General features: G+C 43.0%; 1 long non-coding RNA gene across 2 annotated transcripts; it reads right to left on the bottom strand.

Moving 5' to 3' along the window:
* Positions 1 to 483: 483 nt before the first annotated feature.
* LOC310881571 lies at positions 484 to 14,001 on the bottom strand. Of its 2 annotated transcripts, none has more exons than XR_014572455.1 (3): positions 9,680 to 14,001; positions 3,610 to 3,810; positions 484 to 646 (listed from the first exon to the last, which is right to left on the bottom strand). It is a non-coding gene; the product is annotated as an uncharacterized lncRNA (long non-coding RNA). The 2 variants fall into 2 exon arrangements; XR_014572456.1 differs by lacking the exon at positions 484 to 646 and having other exon boundaries at positions 3,399 to 3,810; positions 9,680 to 13,439; positions 13,523 to 14,001.
* Between the last annotated feature and the right edge of the window lie 1,885 nt (positions 14,002 to 15,886).

Below are 15,886 nucleotides of genomic sequence, written 5' to 3'. Positions count from 1 at the left end.
AGAGTGACAGCTGAAACCAAAAGGTACCCAAAAAGGTAACACTCATAACACAGAGAGATAAAAGGCAGTGTCATTTGCACATGCAGACATATTGGGAGGAATCGGAAAATTCCCACGATTTGTCTTGTTTGGCACACAGATGACAGCCGTGACCTGGTGAAGCTGCAGCGTGCATCTAGCCTCCAGCCACCCCACGCAGAGGTCGGTTCCCGTGGGCATTTCACCTGCCCAGCGCCGACCCGCCCCAGCTCCTTACTGCAAGGCACCATCAGCCACCACAGCCTGACCTGCTCCGTGCTGGGCTGCTCCTTCCTGGCTTCTAGAATGCCCCAAAGAATAGCAGCAAAAGGGCATCCCTGTGCATTAGCCTCTCTGTACATAAAGGTACATTTTATGTATTTTCAGACATGCTTCCAGCCCTGTCTCAACGCGAGTACTGACAGAACATTTAAGTAATCTCTGTTTTAACACACTCACTCCCTTTATCAAACACAGCACTTACCAGCGGCAGGTCAGAGCCAGCAGATGCGATGGAGACCTCTGTGAGCCTGAGCCCACGCTGAGGCAGATCACTTCGTGCAGGGAGCAAATGCCCTTCAGCCACGAGTAACGGGCGGTGTGTGAAACAACACAATGAGGGCTGAAACTGAAGCCAGAAAGTGCACTTTTACACTGGGCAAGGTGAGAAAAATTAAACATTTTTTTAATGCTATCAGTAATTAGGTTTGATTTTTTTTTTTTCCCCAGAATGAGGATATATGAAATATGGATCATGTTTCTCGTGTGCTTTCATTTGAGAAGATAATACAGCTAATATAGTGCAGCATACTTGGAAGCATAGTGTCTTGATCTCAACTGGTTTTAATTAAAAATATTGCAAATATGTCCTCTGAAGCATTTTGCATTGGTCCTGTCAGGTCTTCCGGCAAAGCCTTTCTGCAATCAAAAGGTGCTAGGCAAGTTTAAAGTAAGTGAATTGGTGTCTCCATCCTTGGCAGGGTTTACTGAAAACAGTAACATTTTTATGCACTGAATATTTTCTCATTCAAGGCAAGTTGGATATTTTCTATCAGATTATCAACAGGTGGTAATATGTTGATATTCTAATGTTGCTGAAATAAAGATATCATGAAAAGTGCAGTGTACGATTTTTATCTCAAGGAAGTCTAATGCAATATGCCACTTCAAATTTTAGTTATATGGCCTTACACCATGAAGAACAGTAGGGATTTTGGCTGCATCATGGAGCATCTTTTATGGCATTTCAACCTTACTTTTTTTTTTTTTTTTTTTAATACAGCATTATAAGACAAATATTATTAGTGCAAAGAGCTTTAAAATCAAAGTACTTGAAAGTTTAGAATACTGAGAAATACATCAGTCCCTAAAGACTGCACGCAGCACCAGGATGAGCAGCAGAGTGTGCATTCCCTGCCATGTCAACAAGTATTTTAAATCCTTGGAGAGAAAGCTCCACAATTACATATGAGGGAAACCATCTAGGCAAGTAAATACTCAGAGATTTCCCCTGATGAAAGGGCATGCTGGCTGTGAGTTCCTGAGACAGTTCAACATCACTTTGCAGTTCAGGCAGGAGCTGATGAACAACTCATGATGGGTAACGAGGAAAAAAGTTCATTAATTAGAGAGTTTGGAAGCCTTCCAGTGGGAAAAGGGAACTGGGAGTTTTCCTGTTGATGTTACAAATGATCCCTTGCAGTGAGAGGGTTAAAGGAGACGAGACGAGACATATGTGCAGCACATAGCAACACACTTCTGTTGCTGGCAGATTATCTATATAAAATGCCAAATATTAAAGTAACTATTCCCTGGGCTCTAAAGGGGAGGACTTCATCTCAGTTTGTTTGCAAAGATAAATGTTCCCTTACCTCACAGCTCAATCACAGAGCTAGCAAGTGGCCAGGTGAAAGGGAGAGCAGGCCTGCAGAGGGAGGGGAGCTGCACAGGACAACGCCGAGGAGCATGGGCACCAGGTCTACACCTCAGCACCAAAGCACTTCTCCAGCTGGGTGTTTTGCCACAGACCTTCCTGCCTGTCCGTAATGAGGGAGAATAAAGTTGGTATTCACCCATCAGCACTGCTGTGGCAGCGAGACGATTACAGGAATAAAACCTGCGCCGTCAAAAGAATGGATGGCCACCTACAACCTAATACCTACTGGTTTTGCTGAGCAAAAACACTATTAAGGATGATAAGGCATGGAGACTTATGTTATTGATGTCTTTGCTGCCCGCCTGTCCCTCTGCAGTGGTGCCGCAGTACTGCTCCTTGCAGGAGGCAGAACAAGCAGCAAGCGCTACCTGAAACAGCCTTCAATGTGCTTTTGCTGCCCTTAATCCGAGGAGATTAAATTAAAATAAAAGCAAACCAGTAACACAGCAGGATGAGAATCAATTTTGCTTTAAAATGATCACTGAAGCCTGATCGCAAGCTTATGTAAGCAAAAATATGATCAGGTTTTGAGCGTTTCCTCCACAGCCCTCATCCCCTGCTAGGCCTCGTGGCTCTGAGAGCCCCCCAGCTGGCCTCAGACAGGGCACAAGGAGCAAGGCCTCAGAGCAGACATAGGCTGGTAGCCAAAATTGTCCAAGCCACATCCATGTGCATGTGGCCGAGCCTCTTCCCAGCCTGAGGAAAGCACTCACGTCCTCTGAGCACACCCCGGTGCCCGCCCTGGCACCCCAGCACCCATTACAGTGCCTGGGGTGAGGCCTCCTTGCTGCTGACGAGGACTTTGGAAGAACCAAGGAGAAGCCGAGCTCCAAAGAACTCGTTACAAGCGTTAAACTAATTTGCACCATCTGCATCTTTGTAGCATTTATTATCTGCCAGTTTTCTGGCAAAATTATGTGACAGATAAGCTCAAAGAAACAACATTTTGGGCTGAACATCCGCACAAACAAAGCTATGAAGCCAAATATATGCAGCAGGAGTTTGTTTCCAAGCAGTATGCTCCGCCGGGGAATGGGGGTCACCAGGAGCTCAGCTCGCCCCCCCTGCAGAAATGGCTGGTAACGAAACAACCCTGAGGAAGTCTATGCAGCTTTGAGGAATTATTTAAAATGAAGCAATACTTAAAATCAGCAGCTTTTTTTGGGCGGATAATTCACACACAATAAGGAGGATGGGATTTGTCAAGCAAATTGTTCACTCTATAGAAGCTGCTAAAAAGCTTTCCGAGGTCACCAAGCCATTTTTAGTCTCAGGATGCCTTATGAATATTTCTGTAAGCTGCCTGGCTTCCAACCAGCTGTACCAGCACATCGTCCCACTAGATGCAAGTTAAATTTGCATTGTGTCCTAAGATAATCAGAGTTGTGATCATTTGCATGAAACAAACACTACAAATATTTAAATAAATAAATACCCTGTAGTTTTATGGAAACATGATGACTGTGTAATTAATTCTTCTCAGGCACTGCGAATTTCTGCATGATGTGAACTGATGATTTTGGTGTGTAACAGTCGAAAGAGAGAAAAAAAAAAACATCAGTTAAGGTGGAAAAGCCCAAAGAAGATTTCCTTTTGATGGTGCTGGTGTCTCAGCACTGAAACCAGACGAGGTGGGCAGTCAGATGGGCTCCTACCTTGTTCCTTGATGTCTTCTGAGTGTCCCCAGCCCACATTGCTGACCAGGAAGGAAAGGTGTCCACATCTTGAGGTCCTCAGAGACCAAAGGTTGAAACATGCCCAATGGGCACCCCACCCTCCAGCTGGAATATTTCCTCTGCTGTCTTTCATTCAGTGAACCATTCTATGATTCTACGATTTTCTCCTCACTGATCCTCCTGAAATGATAAAATAAATGGCTTTGAGAAGTCTGCTCCAACGCTGTCCCACTGGAAGTTCCACCTGGAGACTCACTATTTCCTCAGCCGCTTCCGCATGACCCAATCTCTGGGACAAAAAGCCCCATTTGGATCTTGAATTCTCCTTATTAATAATATCATACATTACATTTGACAGCCTCTAACTGATTCTCTGACTTTTATATGGCAAAAATTTCTGGCAGTGTTATTGGCTTTCCCTTTTTTATTAACTGCTCTGGCTGGCAGCAAAATCCCCAGCAGAAATGGATGCTCCTGGGGGAGTTTTTCAAAGGTTAGATCCTCTCATGCTGATGCAACGTTTTTGGCATTATTCAAGAAGACAGATTAATCACTTAGCTAGACCTATATCCTAAACACAGTATGGGGGGGGGGGGGGGGTGTGGAATTAGTCAGTTGCTTAAAAATAGGTTTAAGCTTTTAAATATACCTTACATAAATTTAGTCCCTGATAATGAAGCACTGGAACAGGGAGAGCAGCAGAGAGGGAGAATGAGGAAAAGAAATGGATGTCCATTACAAGCCCAAAGAGAATGAAGCAGCACAGAAATGAATGGAATGGAAAGGATAGCTGGTGAGATGGAGGAATTTTTTATTTTATCTTTTTTTCTTGAGAAGAATGCAGAGGCTGGTATGAGAGGTACCAACCCTGCAACTGGTGGTAATTCACAGCTTCTGAGGATGCTGATGCTCACTCACAAGTGGATTCTGTATGCTATTCTACAAAGAGCTCCAGTTTCTCCCACAAACATACTGCTGTACTGCATCCCTACAGTGCCAACGCCCGAGCAGAAATACATGGGCCAGGAAGAATCAGCATACGAACAATTCAGAAGAGTCATCATTTATTGTAACTCTGTGTCCAGTCCATTAGTCCAGCTTGCCCTTCTACATCCACAAAAATGTAAAACTGGGGTAATAGTTACTTTTTGCAGACATTTATAGAGAATCCAAGACACCATAAAAGAACTTAAGATTAATGGTCTGCACCGAGATAATTAACTACCTTGATAGTAGAGATCCTGGCGATGAGTGAGATATTCCTGAGAAATGTCTAATGAAATTAGTGTTGTTGAATACATTTAAGGTTAATGGAAAAAATGGAGCAAGAGTCGTGCCAGCCATCCAACATGAGCATTTCTCTTCTGAAATAAAAATGGGCCACAGAAGAAGCCTTTTAACTACATACTAAATCCATTATCTGCTCCCATTCGAACCTCTCATTTTGAAGGCAGCAATGGCTATTGACAATCTGTCTTCCAAAACTTACACACTGAAACTGTTTGTCTTCTGTTTTATCGTTGTGTACTGGGGAGGCAGATGGTCAGACTGCTTCCCTGGGTGGGCAGTTTTATTGGCAACACAAAAACATGCTCCTCACTGCACCTTCAGCAGGGCAGGTAAAATAAAGGAGCTTTTTTCATCTCTGATATCTCTTCCTGAAGAATTTCTACTCCGCTTCTGCTCCAGCAGTTCTGCCTTCAGAGTGATTTCTGTTGTCTCAACAAGCAAACGCTCCTAGCACACTGACTTAACCTGAGTTTCTTGGGATCCAGATGACATCATTTCTACAGGCAGATGCATGATTTCTTTTCCACAAGTTTACAGTGCCCCTGAGATGCCTGTGAGCAGGCAGAGTCGAGCATTGAGAAGACAGCTGAACATTTCCTCCAGCACAGGTGGTCTGCACCTGGCAGTAAAGGCGCATACTTTCTGATGGCAAACTTCCGATGCGGGTCTGGGTCTTGGTTGTTGTATTCACACAGCTAAAGGACTGACTAAGGTGCCTAAGGAATACCCCAAAGAAAGAAGCCAGTTTTCACCTCCTATGACTGACAGCAAACTTTGCTACAATAAATAGGAAAAAACATCATACAGAAGTGTAGCAACAGCAGTCCAGTCTTTCACTTCAAATTGAAGAATAATATTCAGCGTGATGAGTTAGGACTTTAAGTGCTCCCCAGTATCTTGCCCCCAGCAGCACATTGGCCCCAAGCATTCTGTTGTATCCAGAGTGCACAGACAGCTACACAACAGCAAGGCTTAATGAGTGCTGTCCATGATATGAACAACTATTTGGGGAGAAGACAGAAAAAGGAGGATAGAAACACTGGACAAATTTGAAAGACTGTGCCCAGAACACTCTTCTGCAAGACAGTCACTTCAGCTGGTTTAGGGACAGACTGGAAAGTTTGGGTACACTTTTATTTTCTTTGTGCATTCACTCTAAACTCGAGGTTGGTGAGCTGAAATCTGTCGAGTGTAATGAAACCTCCTAGGATGGGCTGTGGGACATAATACCGTTGATTTGAAGCCTCAAGAGATATCCCTCAGAAAGAAGGGGGCTGAGTGGGTCTCTTACCTCTCAAAATGTAAGGAGCAGCTTAGTTAAGAGCTGGCTGGGGGCCTGCAGCCCTCTGGGCAGGATGCTCAGGCTTCTCCCATGCCCTTCCCTAAGAATGCAGTCTGTCAGCTCACAAAGTTCACCCAAACCCTGTACAGCAAAGCTCTTCTCTCTACCACAGTCTGCAGCGCCTGAAGGGTGTCTGACCTCCCTATTTCCCACCGTTGAAGGGCAGCCCTTCTTTTCCCTCCAACTGGCCTTTGGGGCAGAGGGGCACGAGTCCACCTCCTTCCCCTGGTTCCCTTCCAGCCCAGCTGCGGATCACAATCAAGGTCCACCTGGCTGAGCAGCACAGGCTGGCCCCAGGTCCTTTGGCTCTTGGAGGTCAGATCATTGCTCCCTAACAAGTTTATCTTCCATCGCACTGAATGCTCTCAGCTCATAAATTGTGCAAAGGTATATCTTGACAGGTGAAGTATATTTTCTTGTTGCTGAGCCATGGTGGAGCTCATCTGTTCAAATCATCTCGCAGATTGTTTACGTTCCCGTGACAGGGTTCTGTTCATCACTAAGTCAATATGAGGTCCAATTATTACGGTCAAATGACTCTTAACTCTTCAGGCAAGTCAACCATTGATCCCTAAAAAAAACTCTGATGCTACTTGAGTCTAGGCCTCCACATGACCTCCAAATGACTGGGCAGAGCCGCTGCCCCCAGGGTCTCAGGCCGCACCTGTTCGTGGCAAGTACCACCACCACTTTATACAGCCCTGATCTGGGTTTTGTTGCAGGGCTCTTAGTAGAAATGAAATTTAGCTGAAAAAAAATATATTTCAGCTCATGCACAAAACCAGTCAAGGCAGCATCCTGCAAAAATCTAAATAAAGCAATTCTCTTCTGTGAAGCAGCTCAGAGAGACAGAGCTGAGAAAAGAAAGCTTTCGCCTTTCCCTTCCATGTGCATAAAGAGACAGATAACAGGGTAGTTTTCTTTATAAACTTAGAAGAATCACAAGAAAAGTGCTGGGGCTTTGCTTGAATTACAGAGGTTTATTTCTATCACAGAACAAAGCTGACGTGGTTTGTCTTCCTTCCAGAAATTAGTAAAGTAGCCGGCAACTTAAACTAGATCATTCAGTATTTGTCAGATTAGCGTAAATCTCTTCCCAACACGCAGGACAGGACAAGATTAAAATTAATAAAAAGAAGTGAGTGAATACCCAAAGTTATATATACTATATTTAGAGTTTGAAGACCTGGTATAGACTATACTGAAATGCTCCTATCAACTTGGTTAGCTGCTGGACTGCTCTTGGACTACTGCAAGGATATTTGTAAAAAAATAAATACAAACGAGCAGTTCACCTCCTTTCTCTGATCACTGCTCAGAACAGAGACACTCACGTATTATGTGAAAGTATGTATTTTAGAGGAGTTTATAAATCTTTTACACTCATAGATTACTTCTAAAAAAGAGGAATTTATCACAATAAATGGAAAACCAAAATCTTAGTACCTTTTCATCAGAAGTAATGAAGAAATGCATTTATTCTTTACTCTGCAAACCTCCTTATTTCAGAATATACAGCCCTTTGAAAATGCTGTTGTATATTTGTTATGGCAAAGACATTTCTTTTTCAGATTCCCAAATATAAACTCTTCTATAATAAAAAAAAGGGCTCTCCTATTGTCCCTGGTGTATTTTGCACAGGGTACAGACAAGGGGAAATGCATTCTCATTCTTCCCTGAGGAACTGAAGACTTTATGCTTCAATAATTAATTTTTTACCTTCCTGAAGCATACTTTGTGTCTGTACAGACCTTTGCTCAAGCACACTCTGCATTACAACAGAATTTAGAAAGCAGAATCTACCCTTCATTGAGGTGATAAAATATCATGCAAAGAGAAGAGTTATCCAGTGCAAAACCATACTTCCAGATATGATCGTAAAATTCAGCCAAGTACTCAGACTAACCAATAATTTATTTGTCAAGTTTCATTTATTTGTCTTAAAAATGTTCAAGAGAAGATGTTGAATTTATTCTTGACATTTCCCCCCTGTAGATAATCGCTTGCATAAACATGGTATGAATATTCACTGTTCAAACCTTAAAATTTGGATTGTCAGTTAGTTATATAAATCATGGCATTATTGCTTTTCCTTCATGACATATGTAACTAAGCAACAAATTGAGAATTTAAATACTAAATTTAATACATTCTGCCCTTTTCATGGTGATAAGTGATACAGAGATCTCAGCTCAGCAGGAGGTGGGTCCTGCTGTCCTAAAGGTGGAGGATCAGACAACCTTGTCAGCTCAAAAGCCAAATGATGCCACCTATTCCGGTTCAGAATTCACAGAGCAAGAACCATTGTCCTGGCAAGGCTCAGTTTCTCAGTTATTCCTCAAAGTGAATTCAAAATATCAAGAGTGGTTTCAAGACTAAGCTTGTTCTTGAACACAGAAGACCATGCAGGAAGACCTACATGTTCGCAGACGCCACTTTGTTGCTGGCTGTAAACTGCCATAGCAGCAGAAAGAATTTAGAACCGTTGCGGTTATTTGCGATCAGAAATAGGACGTGCTAAGACAAAGAGCTGGAAAAGCTGCAAAACGAGGAGCTCTCTTCAAAAAGGTTGGAAGAGACATTTGTCATTTAAAACAAAAATTGAAGACTTCTAAGGGAAAAAATGGCAGAATAACCTTAGAATAAGAGGTATTAAGGTACTAAAGGGAGTAACCTTTAAAGCCTGCCTACAGAATGGATCCCCGAAGTCCTGAATCATAATAGCAGAGGGGAGGAAGAGAGCCTTGAAATAAATGAACATTACTCCAGAAATCTCCCAGAGATGACAAAAAGTGCAGAAGTTTCATGCTAAACTATTTTATTTCTTTGATAAAACCTGAACTCTTAAGCAGCCTGGAGTGTGAGAGGAAAGAAGAAAGAAAGGATAATAGGAGGGGAAATAAATCTCTTCTGTTAAATGCATTCAGCAGTGTAGCGATAGGCATAGGATTACGCTCAATTTAATCTCAATGGATAACACAGTCCAGGATATTATCTGCAGTTTCCTCAAAAATCTCCTCTGAAACACAGCTTTTGCATTTCTTTCTGCAGCAGTAGCTCTGCCCTGGCTGACTTACCACAGCACTCTGCTGTTCAGTTTGGCCATCTACAAAATGGGCCTTGTGACACCACACAGGAAGAACAGTTTAATTTGGGGGACAAACAGAACTAATGAACAGGGAGGCAGGAGTTCAGAGCTGGTTAGTTTGCATAGAATCCATCGATAAAAGCCAGAAGGTGCTTGTTAACCAGACAAGAAGATATAGAAGGGAATGCAGGGAATGCAGGACGACCTACCCAAAAATCAGCTATTTGCCTTCACCTACTTTGTGAAATCTTTGCAAAGCTGAAAAACCACTCGCAGTTTTGCAAAAACAGCTTGCAATACTGTATTTGTAAACTTGCGGATTAGCATACCTCAAAATGTGCAATCCAGAGGGATGGGGATAGGCTCCTGGCTGCTCTACCTGACGATGCTCACTGCATGCAGTCACTGGGAATGGGTGATCCTGGTGGAACTCAGGAGCTGTTTGATCTGAATTAATTTCTCTCACTCACAGCAGTGAGTACTCCATGGCAGGGTTATGTCCCCTAATATCTCACCCCCAGCTGCCTCACGTTCCCAGCTTCTTCTGAAGTTACTACCCAGATACTGGACTAAGATTATTTTATGTGATCTAATAACACAGCGCCAAGCATGGGATAGACAAAATAGATTAAGAAGATTAGTTTTAGTTTTATGGCAAACTTCCTACGGGTGCTTAATTAACAACATTATAACGGCTAATCACTTGGTGGTTCCTACCTCCACTCATTTTCTCGGTGACACAAGGGCATGCGATAGGGGTGAGTGGCTGTACCATGTCTGCTTGCGATAATCTGTCACTTCGCAAAGGGCTGTGGTGCCATTAACTGGGTTAATTGGGTTCATAATTGTTGCCAATCTGGACATCTGTGCTCAGCTGCTGCCACTTAAGAAAAAAGAAACTAAACATGAAATGGTGTGGATGAGAATTTTGCCCATGGATAGTTCTTACATCCCCAAGGAGTCTCGGAGGGAAAGAGGGTGTGCAGAGGATGTGTATCACCCTCTTGGCTGGCGATATTTTCCTAGTTTCAGAAGTTATTTCCAGAAAACAAGTTTCCAGAATGTGAGCCCCCTGTTTCCCAGAACAGATGTGGGGAAATTTCTAGGTAAATAAACTGGACTGAAATGTAAATGAGGTTTGGAAAAAAATATATATATCAAGGGAATTCTTTTAGCTGGTAAAATACATATTTTAAAGAAATCTTCAATATAGAAAACTTCTCAAGTTCACTACATTACCTTTCACCAAAAAAAATGCTGGGAGGAAGAAGTTATTATTTTCTGGCTCACAGATCAAAAATGCTCTCTCCATCTTTCCAGCTAAAATGGGCATAGGATGAGGAAGCCTTAATTACTAAGCATAATAGCAGATTTACAGATAAATGGTAATTTAACTTAGTGTATGTATTGAATTAAACAGCATTCTGTGAAAACTCCCAACTAAAGTTAATATTATCAACAAAACAAAAAAAAAAAAAAGAGAGGGGGTTTGGCTTTTTTTTCCCTGTAGCTAACATTTAAAGTATAACTGTTCTCTGTGATTGATGTTTCATTTTAGATGAGTTTTTTTTTTTTTTATCTGCTTTAGAGAGTGACACTATGCTATTTCACGGGATTAGTGATTTAAGTAATGTGAGTAGGTTGGTTGTCATGATTAGCAGAAGCTAAAGCAAAGCAGCATTTGCTAACTGCAGAGAATTGAGACAATGTGGCCAGCTGCAGCGGCTTATTAAATGCATAATGAGCTCAGGCAACTTATAAAAGGAATCAAAATTCTGTAACACAGGGAAGCAAAGTTCCTAAGTACCAGCATATTCCTACAAGACTTTGAGGTGACATGAGATTATTATGAAATATTTAGTGAACAGACACTTAATTGAATGTGAGTATGGGAAAAGGAATTTAGGGCAGCAAGTTTTTCAGAGAAGAATTTCAAAGTTTGGCTCTCAACAAACCAATATTTGCACCGTGATGCTACTGGGGGGCTCTGCTTGGGAACCAGCCCTTTTCTTTCATCATGAACCATTTTTTCCAGCCACTGAAATATCACCATTTGAATCTGTATATTGCTTCTGGAGATCTTCTTTAGCCCTCTGTCATCTACTATACTCTTATATCTTATATTCCCCCAGCATCATAATATTCCCACTTTAATCAGACCCTGCTTTGATTTCAACTGCTATCCTCCTGACTTTGCCTTACGGACCTTTCTCTCTGCGGCTGCTGCCTCTCAAAGAGATCGCAGCACGCCTGCCTCCAGCCTGCCCGATTCATTTGATGAGCTTGCTACTGGTCTGCAATGTAAAACAATAATGTTTTCAGCAACTTTTCAGTTGCTGATTTCTGCAAAGCTTACCTGCACGGCAAGCTCTGATGGCTTACCCGCATCTTCCTGCACATGCATTGCTTCCAATAAAATTAGGCTTTGGTTATATGGGATTTACGTGGCATGTATCTAAAGAGATACAAATCTTTATCTTTGGAAAATGAGGCACTGTTTAAATATCAGCTATGTGGGCCGGGGATGTAAATCTCATCGGACAGTGTAAGAAATTGGAAACAGCTGTAGGCAAGTGAGAGCGCTGCCAGAGCAGCTTTATCAGGGTTATCTGTTTGGGGGTTTCCCTTGCGATCAGGCAAGAGACTCCCCATTTCCATCAGTTTGCCAATGCCTCACTGTTTCTCAAGCACAACAGTACTTGTGTCATCCAGTCGACCAGAGAAACACCCTTGATGCCTGGATGCTGCAGGGATCCTTCTGCTTTATGATCGGGCTTTACAACTCTAAAGTGCCTCCTGCCTCTCAAACTGCCTGTGGCTGTCTGGGGGCACAGGGCGAGACTTTATAGAGCATGGCACAATGTTTAGATTATGCCATCCTCTGAGAAGGCAAAGAAGTAAAAGACAGTGTGATTGCTGCTGCAAACTCAGAGTTGCATAGAACCAGAGCTCTGGTCCCATTTCAGCAGTTAACTTGCACGGCACCGTCCCGAGAGCCTCGGATCATTTGCACAGTCTGTTGTGATCAAAACCCTCCAAAACATTGTGCTGAGAGAGCTCTCCCAGTACAGGGCAGAGAGGACACAGGGCAGCCATGACATAACAGCCATGCCAGCCAAGGCACGGGGGTGACAGGCACGGCACGTGAATCGGTGGAGAACAGCAAGCCTGCACTTAGCACTGAGTATTAACAAAATTCAGGCGTCACCCCCTTTCCGCTCCTCACATATCTTTAAAAATCCTGCTCCCTAATGAAATTCAGATTCTGGAATTACTGATGGTCTGCAAGCAAAAGGAATATTAATTTAGCCCAGACTCCGTAGCTTTGTGCTTATTAGGCAATTCTCTGATTTGGGGAAATAAGCGCTATCTCAGGGTTTTTTAACCATGTTTCTCCAATAGTGATGAAAAAGTTTTTTTCATTTCCTTTTGTGGAGAAATATATACAAGCTAGGCTAGAGGAAGGCCTCAGTTCATGTAAAACGTAGGAAGATATAATGGAAGTTTCACAATACCTTTTCAAAGTACCCTAATACACATTAGGCAGACTATTTCAGCTTCTGAATTCTTTCAACCTTTCCCTGACTTTGAGTTAGAAACTTGTGAAATATGCTGTTTTTATGATTAGAGCACTGTCATATATAGCTTTGACTTCAGTCATTCATTTAGCAAAAAACCCTTTGTCCAGCCAAAGAGAATAATCCCATCTCTGCCTGCTTGGGGAACGTCTGCCTCCGCTCTTTGGCTGGCCAGCCAAAACTCAGGGAACAGCGTGCCACTGATCTTTCATTTTCATCCTATTCCTCCCAACTCAAAGTTACACAAATTATTTTAAAATAACCAGCCTGAAGAACTCATTCACCAGCAGCTGATGGAAGAAAATTTCCTGCTTGCACTGAAGATATTATTCCAGAAGGAAAGTGGCAAAAGAGACATTACAATTCACTTAGAGACACGCTCACATGCCAACAAAGGCACTGCCGAGTGCGGTCTTGGATTTCCATGAAAAAGGGGAAACCGAGTGCTTTGGGGTACTGCGACAGGACAGTGCCTTGTCAGGGGCTTGAACGCGAGCCAGAATGGATCCCCCTGCAATGAGATAGCAGAAATGTTATCATAAAATGTGCACTGCACTCTCTCCAGATTTGTAGGCCATTAGAAAGAAATCTTACATGTGCTGTTTTGTAATGATGCCGGACTTCCATTATCTTGCTCCAAATACACAGGTCAGCCAGCAGCAGCATTCAAGGCAACAGGAAGCAGGCCTCAGCTCTTATCTCCAGAGGATTTGTGCCTTTCCTGCACACACAGTCCAATACACACTTGATTTTAAAAGAAAGCCTTTGGTTTAAGCTGAAAAGGGAAAAAAAAAATATTTGGGTTTATAATTCTGGGCTTCTTCTCACAGTAAATTCTCCACTCAGAGGAAAAATAGTATGGTCAAAAGGTAGCGAATTAGCTGCAAAGGGCAGATTTTGACCTGATAAAATTGGCGTGGCTATTTAGGGAGCAAGATTTCATTAGAGTTGCTATAGCAGTTGGAACAGTTTGGCAAAACCTAATGAAGGATTATGATAGAAATAGAGAAGGCTATAAGCCATCAAAGCTATAGAAACAGAAGCTTCAGAGGTTTCTGAGCACAATCCCTCTGGAAGTACACTGATCTCCCTGGAAGATATCACACTCATTTCAAACATTTCTCTGGGGGATTTGCTGAGCAATGATTGCAATACAAAATGGAGTGCCCTCTCCACTGCAGTTATTCGTGGATTTTCTCCTCCGAGAGGCACCCTTTATTATTAAATGCTTTATAATAAAAATACTTTGCACTTGCATGGCACCTCTCATCACAGAGCGGTGCAGAAGTTACTCCTGATGCTGTGTTAACCTCCTCAGCACAGCACTAGGTACGTCCTGTGGCTGAGCAAATGGAGCTGGAGACATGAAGTGGCTTCACTCCAGCCTCCCCAGGGACGAGGCAGGGATGTGCATGAAGGGGGGTTCCCGGGTGCCCAAATAAACCTCAGGTGCTTGAGCAGGGATACGGCAGAGCTCTCACCCATGCAAGGTGCCCCGATGCTGGGCACATGCTGCAGAATGACCTCTGGCTCTGGCTGAGCTCCCGCTGTGCTGCGATGCCTCTCCATGGTGGAAAATCAAAGCTGCCATCCAGCAGGATGCTCTCACCCAAATGCTGTGCAGGCCCGGAGTGTTGCTCAGCAGCTGCACAACAACAGGCATTTATTCCGTTCTATGATGCTCAGCACAACCTCTCCCACCAGGGGAGAGGCTTTTCCCTCTGATCTGAGACTGAGAAGGAGACTTACCCCCGAGCCAGCAGAACACACACGATGGGCAGCCACCCCAGCACGCACCGAGCTGCTCCGGCTGCTGCTGCTCACCCATGGCAGAAGCAAGGGAAGAATGTGCCCTGCATCGCCTCCAGCTCTCCGTCCATCCAAGTGCACATTGCTTTTGCATGTGCTTTCACTCAGGGTCTTGGCTTCCTATATAGGAAAAAACTGTAGTCAGCTTTTGGGATGAAGAACGGCACTTCTAGGTGCAGGATTTATGGATCTTGTGTTGAGTAACCACATCAGTCAGCTGCTAGTGAGTGTGAATGTGCCTAAGCACCAAAAAAATGTTGTTTTGTTTTGTTTTGTTTTTTAACATTAACTTCATTGCTGTCAGGAAAAAAAAAAGAAAAAAAAAGTTTGACACACTGGAGCCTTGACATGTCACGTCAGTATGCTAACGGCTGTGGTACCTTTACATCGCTTCTGAAAAATGACCCTGAGACTGCCTTTATCAAACAGATACAACAACAGGCAGAGAATCTGCTTGCTGGTGCCAGTACAGAGGGCACACAAAGCACAGTACTCTCAACAATTTGCTGATGGCTGTGCTGAAACTTTGGGTGATGTCCAACTTAAACCAAAGCCATGACTCTACCAGGTACTACGCCTTTAACTACAGTCAAGAAATAAAGCTTTTGTTTTCTGACTTGGAATATGTCTGATGTTGGAGTCCTATCTTATTTTATCCTTCTTTAAATACTTCAGAGCTAGACAAAATAATGAAATTTTAATTTTTAAATTTTAAATTAATTTAATATATATATATTTTTTGCATTAGGGCCAGAACCAGCACAGCTGGGGAAACCAAAGCAACATCAAACTAGGCCAGTAATTCATTGGAAAAGCCTGTATTTGGATTGGCCATCATCACACATTTCCTAGCAAGATATGAAAATGTACATCTGATACTCTTGTCTCCTGGAAAAGCCTCCTGCGATCTGCGGTAAGAGCAGCCTGGTTCGGTAGCACTTCCCAAGCCTCCTCCATGCAGCTGGTGAGGATGTTGCAGAGCTTGAGAAATGCTGGTTGAAATTCACAAGTATGAGCTTTTAATCTCCCTCCAGAAACTTTTTGTTGCTGTTGCCTCTAATAACACCGGCTATTTCTCTTTGTCATATCAGACGTCTAATCCCTCTATCAGGTTTGAGTCCTCAGTCTAAATGCCATGCCATGGCATTC

The sequence above is a fragment of the Anser anser genome, assembly GCF_964211835.1.
Source record: "Anser anser genome assembly, chromosome: 14".
Lineage (NCBI taxonomy): Eukaryota > Metazoa > Chordata > Aves > Anseriformes > Anatidae > Anser > Anser anser.
The sequence above is the reverse complement of the archived record's forward strand: the minus strand, read 5'-3'. Positions and strand labels throughout refer to the sequence as shown.